A 13046-nucleotide genomic window follows, 5' to 3' on the forward strand; every position below is an offset into this window, starting at 1 on the left:
GTAAAAACTCAACTTGTCGTGTTTGGAGGAGAAATAATGCTGAGTTGCATCCAAAGAACACCATACCTACTTTGAAGCATGGGTGTGGAAACATCATGCTTTGGAGCTGTTTTTCTGCAAAGGGACCAGGACGACTGATCCGTGTAAAGGAAAGAATGAATGGGGCCATGTATCGTGAGATTTTGAGTGAAAACCTCCTTCCATCAGCAAGGGCATTGAAGATGAAACGTGCCTGGGTCTTTCAGCATGACAATGATCCCAAACACACTGCCCGGGCAATGAAGGAGTGGCTTCGTAAGAAGCATTTCAAGGTCCTGGAGTGGCCTAGCCAGTCTCCAGATCTCAACCCCATAGAAAATCTTTGGAGGGAGTTGAAAGTCCGTGTTACCCAGCGACAGCCCCAAAACATCACTGCTCTAGAGGAGATCTGCATGGAGGAATGGGCCAAAATACCAGCAACAGTGTGTGAAAACCTTGTGAAGACTTACAGAAAACGTTTGACCTCTGTCATTGCCAACAAAGGGCATGTACCAAAGTATTGAGATGAACTTTTGTTATTGACCAAATACTTTTTTTCCACCATAATTTGCAAATAAATTCTTTAAAAATCAGACAATGTGATTTTCTGGATTTTTTTTTTCTCATTCTGTCTCTCATAGTTGAGGTATACCTATGATGAAAATTACAGGCCTCTCTCATCTTTTTAAGTGGGAGAACTTGCACAATTGGTGACTGACTAAATACTTTTTTTGCCCCACTGTATGTGGGAGCTTTGAAGGTCAAGTTTTATAGGTATCAGTGGTCCTTAAGGTCCAATTATGTACCATAAATTATTTGTAAAGGTAAAAGTTATGTACTAAAGGTGAAAATATGTGCCCTTGAAGCTAGCGCCAAGGAAAAGTTTGGTAGCTTTATTTCAGAGATATTATGGTGCTAGATTTAATCTTTTGTCTTCGACTGTAGTATCAAATCACTGTTTCTTTGGTGCAAATTCAGATCAGTGGTAAAAAGAATCAGAAAACCCAGAAGAAAATGGAAACTCTTTGAGAAACTTGAGTAATATCTCAACAGTAAAATCAATTGGTGATGGCTTAGGAAAGTCTGCTTCGTTGTCAGGCTAGCTTCGTGTTCAGAGAAATAAAACCATGATGGTTAAAACAGAAACAGGAAGCAGACACCTGATCTGAGCTGCAGTCAGGCGCACGGGCCTCGCTTGTTTGGTTATCACTGATGCTTAAAACATAAAGTTGTTTTTAATAGAAATGTCCTCAGTTGGCTTGTAATGCATCAAATCATCTGAATTCACCAACAGCAGGTGGGACTGTGTAACAGACAGAGATTACTGGCTTGAAGTGAAGCAAGAGTTAGTCATATAAAGAGTGAGTTAATGCAAAAGAAAATGCAAAAAAAAAAAATCTACTTTTCCTCATAACTCAGCCAGGCGTGTACAATACAGGCAGCCTTTCAAAGATCATGAGTGACTCCATAGAGGTGTGTGAGCTACAGCGTGGGTTGCTGTATGTTTTTGCAGGTCTGGGTGCAAACCAGAGACACTTTGAAGTGCACGACTAACTTTTGAGCGCCATGAATCTATTATGTATTTGTGGTTAAGTGCAGCAGAGCCTAAGACAAACAAACTCACGACCCCACTTTCCCGCCAGATTACATTAGCCCACAAACACTGCCATGCACGAATGCCTTCTGTTCTTTTTTCTCTTTTTTTTGTCTTCACATAAAAGCTAATATTTTCAAAAAAGATACGCAGTATCTTCCAAAGACACAATAACTCATGAGAATGAACAAAACGTTTCTAAAAGAGGTTTGCGTGTAGCAAAGGTTGCAGGTTTGGTTTTAAGGTAAAAACAGTGCAAACATCACGACTTGAGCCAAAACCTAAAGCCAAAAAAAAAATCAGCTCAATCAGATTTCTGGTAAACTCAGCACTCGTGTCTCTTTTCTGTTGGTATTATTAATTATGGATATGAAAGTTTCATTTATTGAATTAAAAGATCAGTTGGAATTTGCAAAATAGCTGCTTCTGTCTTTAATAAAGCAAAATTGAGCATGAAATATGTTGCTCCAAATATAACCCCTTTGGACACAAGAAAAAATGCTATGGAACTTCATGTGTACAATTGTACACATTATGTCTGAAGGGGATATCACACTTAGATGAGTTTACAGGTAGAAGTGATAATATGGTGTACTTGAGTTCTCATGCTCAACATCTATACAGTGGTACTTGAAAGTTTGTGAACCCTTTAGAATTTTCTATATTTCTGCATAAGTATGACCTAAAACATCATCAGATTTTCACACAAGTCCTAAAAGTAGATAAAGAGAACCCAGTTAAACAAATGAGACAAAAATATTATACTTGGTCATTTATTTATTGAGGAAAATGATCCAATATTACATATCTGTGAGTGGCAAAAGTATGTGAACCTTTGCTTTCAGTATCTGGTGTGACCCCCTTGTGCAGCAATAACTGCAACTAAACGTTTCCGGTAACTGTTGATCAGTCCTGCACACCGGCTTGGAGGAATTTTAGCCCATTCCTCCGTACAGAACAGCTTCAACTCTGGGATGTTGGTGGGTTTCCTCACATGAACTGCTCGCTTCAGGTCCTTCCACAACATTTCGATTGGATTAAGGTCAGGACTTTGACTTGGCCATTCCAAAACATTAACTTTATTCTTCTTTAACCATTCTTTGGTAAAACGACTTGTGTGCTTAGGGTCGTTGTCTTGCTGCATGACCCACCTTCTCTTGAGATTCAGTTCATGGACAGATGTCCTGACATTTTCCTTTAGAATTCACTGGTATAATTCAGAATTCATTGTTCCATCAATGATGGCAAGCCGTCCTGGCCCAGATGCAGCAAAACAGGCCCAAACCATGATACTACCACCACCATGTTTCACAGATGGGATAAGGTTCTTATGCTTGAATGCAGTGTTTTCCTTTCTCCAAACATAACGCTTCTCATTTAAACCAAAAAGTTCTATTTTGGCCTCATCCGTCCACAAAACATTTTTCTAAAAGCCTTCTGGCTTGTCCACGTGATCTTTAGCAAACTGCAGACGAGCAGCAATGTTCTTTTTGGAGAGCAGTGGCTTTCTCCTTGCAACCCTGCCATGCACCCCATTGTTGTTCAGTGTTCTCCTGATGGTGGACTCATGAACATTAACATTAGCCTATATGAGAGAGGCCTTCAGTTGCTTGGAAGTTACCCTGAGGTCCTTTGTGACTTTGCCGACTATTACACGCCTTGCTCTTGGAGTGATCTTTGTTGGTCGACCACTCCTGGGGAGGGTAGCAATGGTTTTGAATTTCCTCCATTTGTACACAATCTGTGGACTGGTGGAATCCAAACTCTTTAGAGATGGTTTTGTAACCTTTTCCAGCCTGATGACCATCAACAACGCTTTTTCTGAGGTCCTCAGAAATCTCCTTTGTTCGTGCCATGATAAGATCAGACTTTGATAGAGCCCCGTCCTTTAAATAAAACAGGGTGCCCACTCACACCTGATTATTTGTTTACATGATGTCTGATGTCTGAACTGTGTGAATGAGGCAACTGGAACTGTGTAGGTATGTGTGAGTGTGTGGTCTGTGTGTCTTGGGCTTAGGCCACTGTTTATTGCTTTTTACCCTATTATTTTACCCTATTTATTGACTCTTTGCACTGACTGGATAGCACTTTCAATTTCGTTGTACTTGTGGCAATGACAATAAAGACATATTCATATTGTCATCCCATTGATTGAAAACACCTGACTCTAATTTCACCTTCAAATTAACTGTTAATCCTGGAGGTTCACATACTTTTGCCACTCACAGATATGTAATATTGGATCATTTTCCTCAATAAATAAATGACCAAGTATAATATTTTTGTCTCATTTGTTTAACTGGGTTCTCTTTATCTACTTTTGGGACTTGTGTGAAAATCTGATGATGTTTTTGGTCATATTTATACAGAAATATAGAAAATTCTAAAGGGTTCACAAATTTTCAAGCACCACTGTATGTTTAATCAGAGTTACTATATTTTTAGATAACAGTTGATAATTTAGCGAATAAAGCTGGTGTTCGTTTGCCTTAGCTAATATTTTCCATCTTTGATGAAACCGGTAGTAATTCATCAGTAACTAAAATTAGGGTGTAATCTAAAGCTGATGTCCTTCCTGTATTCTTGGTTTTTTTTTTTTTTTTGCCACCAAGCAAAATGAGGTTTTAAGACAAGTTTTGAATTCAGAAATGGAAGAAGCTTGTTTAATGGAGTCTGGAGGTGTAGAGAGCAAATGCCTGGTCACCCTGGAGTTTTCATTGTGACCCTGGAATAGCAAAACAGATTTTATGAAGATGATATCAAGGATCTTTGGATAATCAAAGGTGATAGTAATTCACGTAGGACATAATGCAGGGCCAGATCAAGATTAAGAGCACTTAAACTGAGCTATAAAATGATCTGGGAGCCAGTGAAGTGAAGGGAGATATGGAGTAATGTGCACTGCAGGTGGGATAACAAGGACTGAATGACTGCATGAATGTACAGTGAGATACAATTAATAGTTATTCCACAAAATCGATTCGTACATGACCTAATAGCCAATGAGGCACGTAGCGCTGAGTTGGCTCTAAGCCATGTACAATGAGATTGAGTGGAATAGCTGTTTAATTATAGCCACGTTTTGATTGATTGATTGATTGATTGATTGATTGATTGATTGATTGATTCTGAACAATAAAGAAGAAAGATATAGAAATAAAAATTTAAATAAAAAATACAATAATCAAAACATCATCATAAACAAACAGAATAGCATAGCCACAAGGCAAAAACATAACAATGTTCAGAAAGGATTAGGCAGAAGTAATAACTTATCCAATCCTAACCCTCTATACCACCGCTAATCAAATGTCACTTTCCACCATAATAAACTATATATACAAAAGAAAACAAAAGCAATAAACAAAAAAGAAAACATACCAACATACCAAAACATACCGACATGGTATAATATCGACCAAATCAAATCATATATACAGATACTTATGTTATGCTTATAGACACACATACAATACATATATACAGTACATACATATACACATACCTATAGCTATACACTAAATACAAGAAGACCAGTCACAGACTTACTCTCAATTTCATCATCACCTATATAGTCTGCCTGTCCTCATTCTCATATATTTTTATTAACATGTTTTTATATAATTTTTTAAACAGTTTTATGTTGGTGCTATTTTTGAGCTCATTTTCCAGACCATTCCACAATTTCACCCCACAGACTGTTATGCACATACTTTACATAGTTGTTCGAACATTTACTCTCTTAAAATTCATTTCCCCTCTCAGGTTATACCCACCCTGCCTTTCCATAAACGTATTTTGTACCTCACCCGGAAGAAGGTTATGTCTTGCTTTATACATAATTTGTGCAGTCTTGTGTTTAACCAGATCCGTGAATTTCAGAGTGTGTGCTTTTACGAATAATGCGTTTGTATGCTGAAGATATCCCGTATTATTGACAATTCTTATTGCTCTTTTTTGTAATGTGCATAACGGCTGCAGGTTAGATTTGTAGGTATTACCCCATATCTCCACACAGTAGCTCAGATATGGAAGTATGAGTGCATTATACAGAGTATGTAGTGATTTATAGTCCAGAATGTGTCTTGATTTCCCCAAAATTGCAGTAATCTTTGCTATTTTTGCTTTAACATGATTAATATGCGGTTTCCAGCAGACTTTATGATCAACAATCACACCCAGAACTTTTATTTCATACACTTTCTATGGTTATGTTGTCAATTTTCAATTCAACTTGAGGGTTCGACTTATATTTTCCAAATAACATAATCTTTGTTTTACTCAAATTCAATGACAATTTGTTTACGTTAAACCACCTTTTTAATTTATTCATTTCGGTTGTGATTGTTTCCATAAGCTGCTGTGCATTGTCCCCGGCGCAAAAGATGTTTGTATCATCAGCAAATAATATGCATTTCATTATACTTGATACATTACATAAATCATTAATGTACAATATAAACAGTTTAGGACCTAAGACAGACCCTTGCGGTACTCCACATGTTATGGGCAAATACTCAGATGTGTGATCTCCAATTTTTACAAATTGTTGCCTGTTACTTAAGTAGCTCCTCACCCAGTCCAAATCAACCCCCTGATACCATACCTCTCTAATTTTTTGAATAGAATGTCGTGATTTATTGTATCAAATGCTTTCTTTAGATCTATATAGATCTAGCCACGTTCACTGGAGTTTGAGAAACAGAGCATTTTTATTTTTATTTTTTACAAATTTGATAACTTTATACAAAACGTCCAACAAAATCATTTCCGCTTAGAATGTAAACAAACTGGCGAAATAACAGGAGCAATTTGTGAAAAATGCGATAATAATTCTTGAAAAATAAAAAAGATACGTTCTTACTATCAACTACTTTTATTCCATAATTTGTTGGGATTTTTGGGGGGGTTTTGTTTTCGAGTAGAGTTTTTATTTCGTCCTCGGTTGGTTCAGCAACACGCGCTGCCATTTCATTTTTCTCTACTCACAGTATATGAGCTGATATCCTCGTAGTAGAGTAGCCAATCAGAGCGGGCGATTGCTCCTATCCAGTAAATGTGGATAGAATAATTAATATACTATAAGATGAAATGAACTCATTAATAATTTCATGTAGACTAATGAGAGCGACAGAGAATGTATGAGCTTTGACCCTAGACCAGCATTTCTCAATCCTGTTTCTTAGAATACAGTATATGAACCACTACCATGTACATTGCAGAGCATTTGAGAATCTTCATCAACAGTTCTATATAATTCCCATCACAGGTGATTGCTCTAAGACAACGAGGGAGGCTCAGCCTCCTCTAAAAATGCCCTTATAACTTTAATGTGCGCGTGAGTTTTTCCCCCTCGTGACAGCGCGATGCAGCGCAGCCTCAGTGGGCTTCAATGGCATTGGGAGCTCTGCGCTTTTCAATCTCAAAATGCAAGACGGTTATTGGACAAATACTGCGAAAATGCCCGCCTACGGACTCCCACGGACTCCCAGCCTCAGTGGACTTCAGTGGCATTTGGGGGCTCTGCGCTTTTCAATCTCAAAATGCAAGACGGTTATTGGACAAATACTGCGAAAACGCCTGCCCACGGACTCCGAGCCTCACATGGGAGGGACATGGCAGTTTCCGCGAGGAGACTGGTGATTGGTGAAAGCGGCCGGATATTTTCTTTGATTGACAGCTCGTTTCAACTATAGACAGGCAGCGGTACAGTGTTGCCAGATTGGGGGTTTCCCGCTCAATTGAGCGGTTTTAAGTGCATATTGGCGGGTTTTGAACATATTTTGGGCTGGATAACATCAGCAGTATCTGGCAACATCAGTTCAGTCCCATGCGGATTCGCAAGTGCTGTGGTGTATTGTAAGAGATCAGCTTACATTTCGATTTCATTCATTACATACGGTTTCTACCAGCTTTTTTAGTTTGTATATATTTTCATTGTAAATAAAGTGTAAATATAGTGTTGTCAAGTTTGCTATCTTAGTTCCAGAAATTTCATTTATTTGAGTGACTGAACTTGAACTTGAGGGGGCTAGTCAGCTAGCAAGAAAGCTGCGCACGGATGCCAAGCATTGCTGATTTAATTTTGGCGAAGCCATTTGCCAGTCTTCCTTTCGAGGAAAAAATTAAAATTAAAGAGCAGGGTAGACCAACGCCTCAAACTGACTTGGTGAAAAAGGTAGGGAATAATACTCGTTCCTTTCAGCTCTCCTGGTACGAGAAAGTGAATTGGCTAACAGCAAGTGACCCACATCAACAACAGTAAATAGGCTACTTTAGTAATATGTCATGGATGGACCAAAAATATAGAATCTATTTAAAATGTTTATGCTGAGTATATTATATTGGAATATATATTTTTATGGATATGAATTAAACACAGCTACAATTTGGAAAACATTTTTAAACAAAAACACAGCCGAGAACATTTCACACTACAGACCTGGATTAAAAGTGAAGGGTTATCAAAATTGTCAATAAAACATTTCTCAGTCAAAATAAGTAAAATATAGGGAAAGTGTCATTGAATGAAATGTGTGGCACCCAGCTCTACCGCTGAGGTTCCTGACAAAGAGCTGCTTTCAATAATGATCAATTTTTAAACAACATGCCACAATTTTAAAATATAAAATGTTAAAATATACCCCCCCCAACACCACCATCATGTATATTGGACAGTAGGCTAATGGGCCAAAAGAACCTGTTATTTCACAGTTTGTGACCCTGCCAACAATCAGCCAGATCAGAGGCAAGAGTATGGGCAAAATTGATGTGTTTTTTCTTTTAAAATCTGGAAATATCGTAACCGACCAGCCTCCCCTGTTTGAAAGCCTACCAGCCGCCACTGATTCCCATAAACAAAGCAGAATTGTCTACACAAGTGTCCCTCAGCGTTTGCATGACCTTCGGCCTGTTTTTTTTATTTTTAAATCAGGACTGTTGACCTTTTGCACTCACGCCATCTCTGAAAATAGCAACTTCTCCCTCAAGTCATCAGTCCCTCTCTTATAAAGGAGGACCAATCAAGAACTCGAGGCAGGATCATACCAGAAGCTTTGGGATCTTTATGTAAAAGAGTGATTACTCATTTAATTGTTCTTATGAGTCAATGTGAAAGTGTTTTGCTGTCATGTGAGGGGGATTGTGGTGGTTTCCCTTGAAACGTGATGGGCGTATATGTGAGGAGAGGTACAAAATAAAAAAAGAAAAAACAGCCCCCTCAAAAACGAACACCGTGCTCTTTTTTTAAACTTTGAACATAGTGGTTTTGAAACTTACTCCTGCTCACCTTCTCCTTCCGCCTTTTTCATTTAAATTTTGCTTTGGTTGTGTTTTTTTTTTTTTTAAATAAAATCACACATGAATGGGTAAAGTGGGTCATGATTATGAAATCGAGCTGTGTGCCATCATGAGACTGACTGCCTTATGGATATTGCAGGGCAATGATGGTATGACAACACTTCCTCTGACAGCACGGACTTTTTTACCAGTTAATAGACATGAAAAATTTGGATATCTTAGCCTACTCTTACATACATTTTTTTAATCATGGAGGAAGATTAGACAGTGTTATACAGTAGGTAGTATTTCTGCCTCACAACTCCAGGGTCCCTGGTTCGAGCCTGAGCTCAAGCTACTGTCCTCAAGGTTCTCTGTTTCCTTCCACCTCCCAAAAACATGCCAGTAGGTGAAGTGTGCTGGCTGTGAACGAGTGTATGAAAGTGTTTGTGTGTTCTCAGGATAGACTTGGGATCCACCACAACCCTAAGCAGGATAAAGTGCCATCCATCCATCCATCCATCCATCCATCCATTATCTATAGCCGCTTATCCTGTTCTACAGGGTTATGGGCAAGCTGGAGCCTATCCCAGCTGACTATGGGTGAGAGGCGGGGTACACCCTGGACAAGTCACCAGGTTATCGCAGGGCTGACACATAGACAACCATTCACACTCACATTCACACCTACGGTCAATTTAGAGCCAAACTGGTTACTAAATTAATCAAAGAATAAATGAAAAGCTTAACCCAAACAAGGCCATGTACACATTGACACACTTTTTGCAAGTTTGTTCTTTTGGACTTGTAAGGCTGTGTATTCAAGGAAAGGCTGCTGCAGCACACATGAGAACTAGAACTTGTTTCATAGTGCAGTTGTGGCGCCCAGTCCTTTCCTTTTCGTCTTGTAACCTTTATAAACTTGGACTAAAGTCTGCCTGCTTGCTTTAGATTAAAGCATATGGCAAAAGAATAAATGTAAAGTGTCTTTATTGTCAGCTTAATGTTCTGACTTTGAAAATACTCTATTTTACATCTGCTTTACTATGACAGAGTGCAATAGAGCTACAGCTCCCCCTCTTGGTAATCATTAGTCTTAAAAACAACGAAAGCCTCTGCAATTTCAGCAGTCTTTTTTATTTACTCGTCACGCTGTATGACATGATCCCAATAAAATTCTCCAAATTCTGTGAAAGACTGTGCATTAACATGCTGTCCATGTTAGATTATATGATGAGGATTCTCTAATGATAGACTTCCAATTAAAGAAAATGACTACAGTCATGGGGCGGCACGGTGGTGTAGTGGTTAGCGCTGTCGCCTCACAGCAAGAAGGTCCTGGGTTCGAGCCCCGGGGCCGGTGAGGGCCTTTCTGTGCAGAGTTTGCATGTTCTCCCCATGTCCGCGTGGGTTTCCTCCGGGTGCTCCGGTTTCCCCCACAGTCCAAAGACATGCAGGTTAGGTTAACTGGTGACTCTAAATTGACCGTAGGTGTGAATGTGAGTGTGAATGTTTGTCTGTGTCTATGTGTCAGCCCTGTGATGACCTGGCGACTTGTCCAGGGTGTAACCCGCCTTTCGCCCGTAGTCAGCTGGGATAGGCTCCAGCTCGCCTGCGACCCTGTAGAACAGGATAAAGCGGCTACAGATGATGAGATGAGACTACAGTCATCAATCTGCATGATCCAGACTTACACAAGCTTTCTACTGGTAGCTTAGACCAACGGTTTTCAATGTGGAGTCTGATGAGTGGATTGGCTGCTTGACATGGCCTTCAGGTGTGAATGAGTGTCTCAATGATGAGTGTGTATGGTGCATGATGGCCTCACACCTTGTTCCATGTGTGCCAAGTCCTACAGCTCCCCCTCCTGATGGACAACCAAAAATGGCCTAAAATCTTGAGCTTGCATAACCCTTGGTTCCTGTTTGGAAAAGAGCTCTATTTGACATCGCCAAAACAAACAAACATCCACCCATCCATCATCTGTAGCCGCTTATCCTGTTCTACAGGGTTGCAGGCAAGCTGGAGCCTATCCCAGCTGACTATGGGTGAGAGGCACCCTGGACAAGTCGCCAGGTCATCGCAGGGCTGACACATAGAGACAAACAACCATTCACACCTACGGTCAATTTAGAGTCATCAGTTAACCTAACCTGCATGTCTTTGGACTGTGGGGGAAACCGGAGCACCTGGAGGAAACCCACACAGACACAAGGAGAACATGCAAACTCCACACAGAAAGGCCCTCGCCGGCCACTGGGCTTGAACCCGGACCTTCTTGCTGTGAGGCAACAGCGCTAACCACTACACCACCATGCTGCCCACCAAAACAAACATACTATTTGTTAATTTAACACTAGGGTAGGTAATTTTGAAACAAACCAGTAAATGGTTTGAAAGTATCCAACTGAAAAATCCCACCCCCTCACTTCAAAGCCACTCTTCTAAAACACATGAACGCACGCGCACTGCCTGACTACTGCTGGCGGATGAGTCCATGAGAGAGCACGATGTCATTTTGTCCAACTACCTCATGTCTCACTTACATGTAAGAAAACATCCAACATTACCATAAACAATGAACATGGCTATAATTAGTACTCAGAGCTGTCAATTAGCTCGTTAGCTTTAGCAATACACCTGCCTAGCCTTGTGGAAGCCTGCGTTCACACGCCATGAGTACGCAGGCAGGTAGGCAGGCCATCCAATCTTTGCATTTGGACTGAATGAAATGATTGAACTGGCTTTTTACAACCCTTTTGACTGCCACACGAGGTTTTTTTTTCCTGTTGTCAATTCATTTGATTTATTCATTGCTTTTGGGATGTAAGGAGTTTTTCAAGAAATAAAGCGTGTTTCAAAAAATTTTATATTATTCGAGATGTAAATATCCCAGAAACTACATAGTGTAGGCAAATGAAACTGAACAGACTTAATGTTGAGCAATATAAGATTTATTCCTCACAATTTGAATGAGAAATTCAAAGGCATGGTGATTCTATGAACGATTTCACAAATTTTCAATATTTGTGCCACCTGAGACACACAGACAGCCTTCCTCTTTGAACTTTTTGTTCCATGTCCAAATCTGCATTGCAGTTGGTGCATTTTTAGAGAATTCTCTCATAAATGCACGCTGCAGTCTTGTTCGACTGCGTTCGAGTGTACTCTAACACACAAAACAGCTTTTCTTTTCCAGTGACTGGCATTTCTATACCTAAAAAGATAAAAACATTAAACATAAAATATTGACCTGTTTCCACATATGCTGTTAAAATGTGAGGTCAACTGAACGAGAATTGGCAAAATTATTAGATAGCGAAATAATTTTTTTTTAAACACCATGTATAACAAAAAATGCTTCTAGAAAGAAGATGCCTACCCTGCCTTTAATAACATTTACTTACTGAAAGCCTCAACATTACAGCAGGTACTCTTATTAGCACGATGAAAAGCTGACAGGCCTTAGCTTAACTTATTTGAGTCTAATTTTAGGATCCAAAACTAGAAGCCAACACTGAAAACCATCCTTCAGGAATTGAAAGAAATATCAAGGCCAAGACCTGACCAATACAGTGGTGCTTGAAAGTTTGTGAACCTTTTAGAATTTTCTATATTTCTGCATAAATGTGACCTAAAACATCAGATTTTCACACAAGTCCTAAAAGTAGATAAAGAGAACCCATGTGCATGGCAGGGTTGCAAGGAGAAAGCCACTGCTCTCCAAAAAGAACATTGCTGCTCATCTGCAGTTTGCTAAAGATCACGTGGACAAGCCAGAAGGCTATTGGAAAAATATTTTCTGGACGGATGAGACCAAAATAGAACTTTTTGGTTTAAATGAGAAGCGTTATGTTTGGAGAAAGGAAAACACTGCATTCCAGCACAAGAACCTTATCCCATCTGTGAAACATGGTGGTGGTAGTATCATGGTTTGGGCCTGTTTCGCTGCATCTGGGCCAGGACGGCTTGCCATCATTGATGGAACAATGAATTCTGAATTATACCAGTGAATTCTAAAGAAAAATGTCAGAACATCTGTCCATGAACTGAATCTCAAGAGAAGGTGGGTCATGCAGCAAGACAACGACCCTAAGCACACAAGTCGTTCTACCAAAGAATGGTTAAAGAAGAATAAAGTTCATGTTTTGGA

Source organism: Neoarius graeffei, chromosome 28, assembly GCF_027579695.1.
Source record: "Neoarius graeffei isolate fNeoGra1 chromosome 28, fNeoGra1.pri, whole genome shotgun sequence".
Taxonomy (NCBI): Eukaryota; Metazoa; Chordata; class Actinopteri; order Siluriformes; family Ariidae; genus Neoarius; species Neoarius graeffei.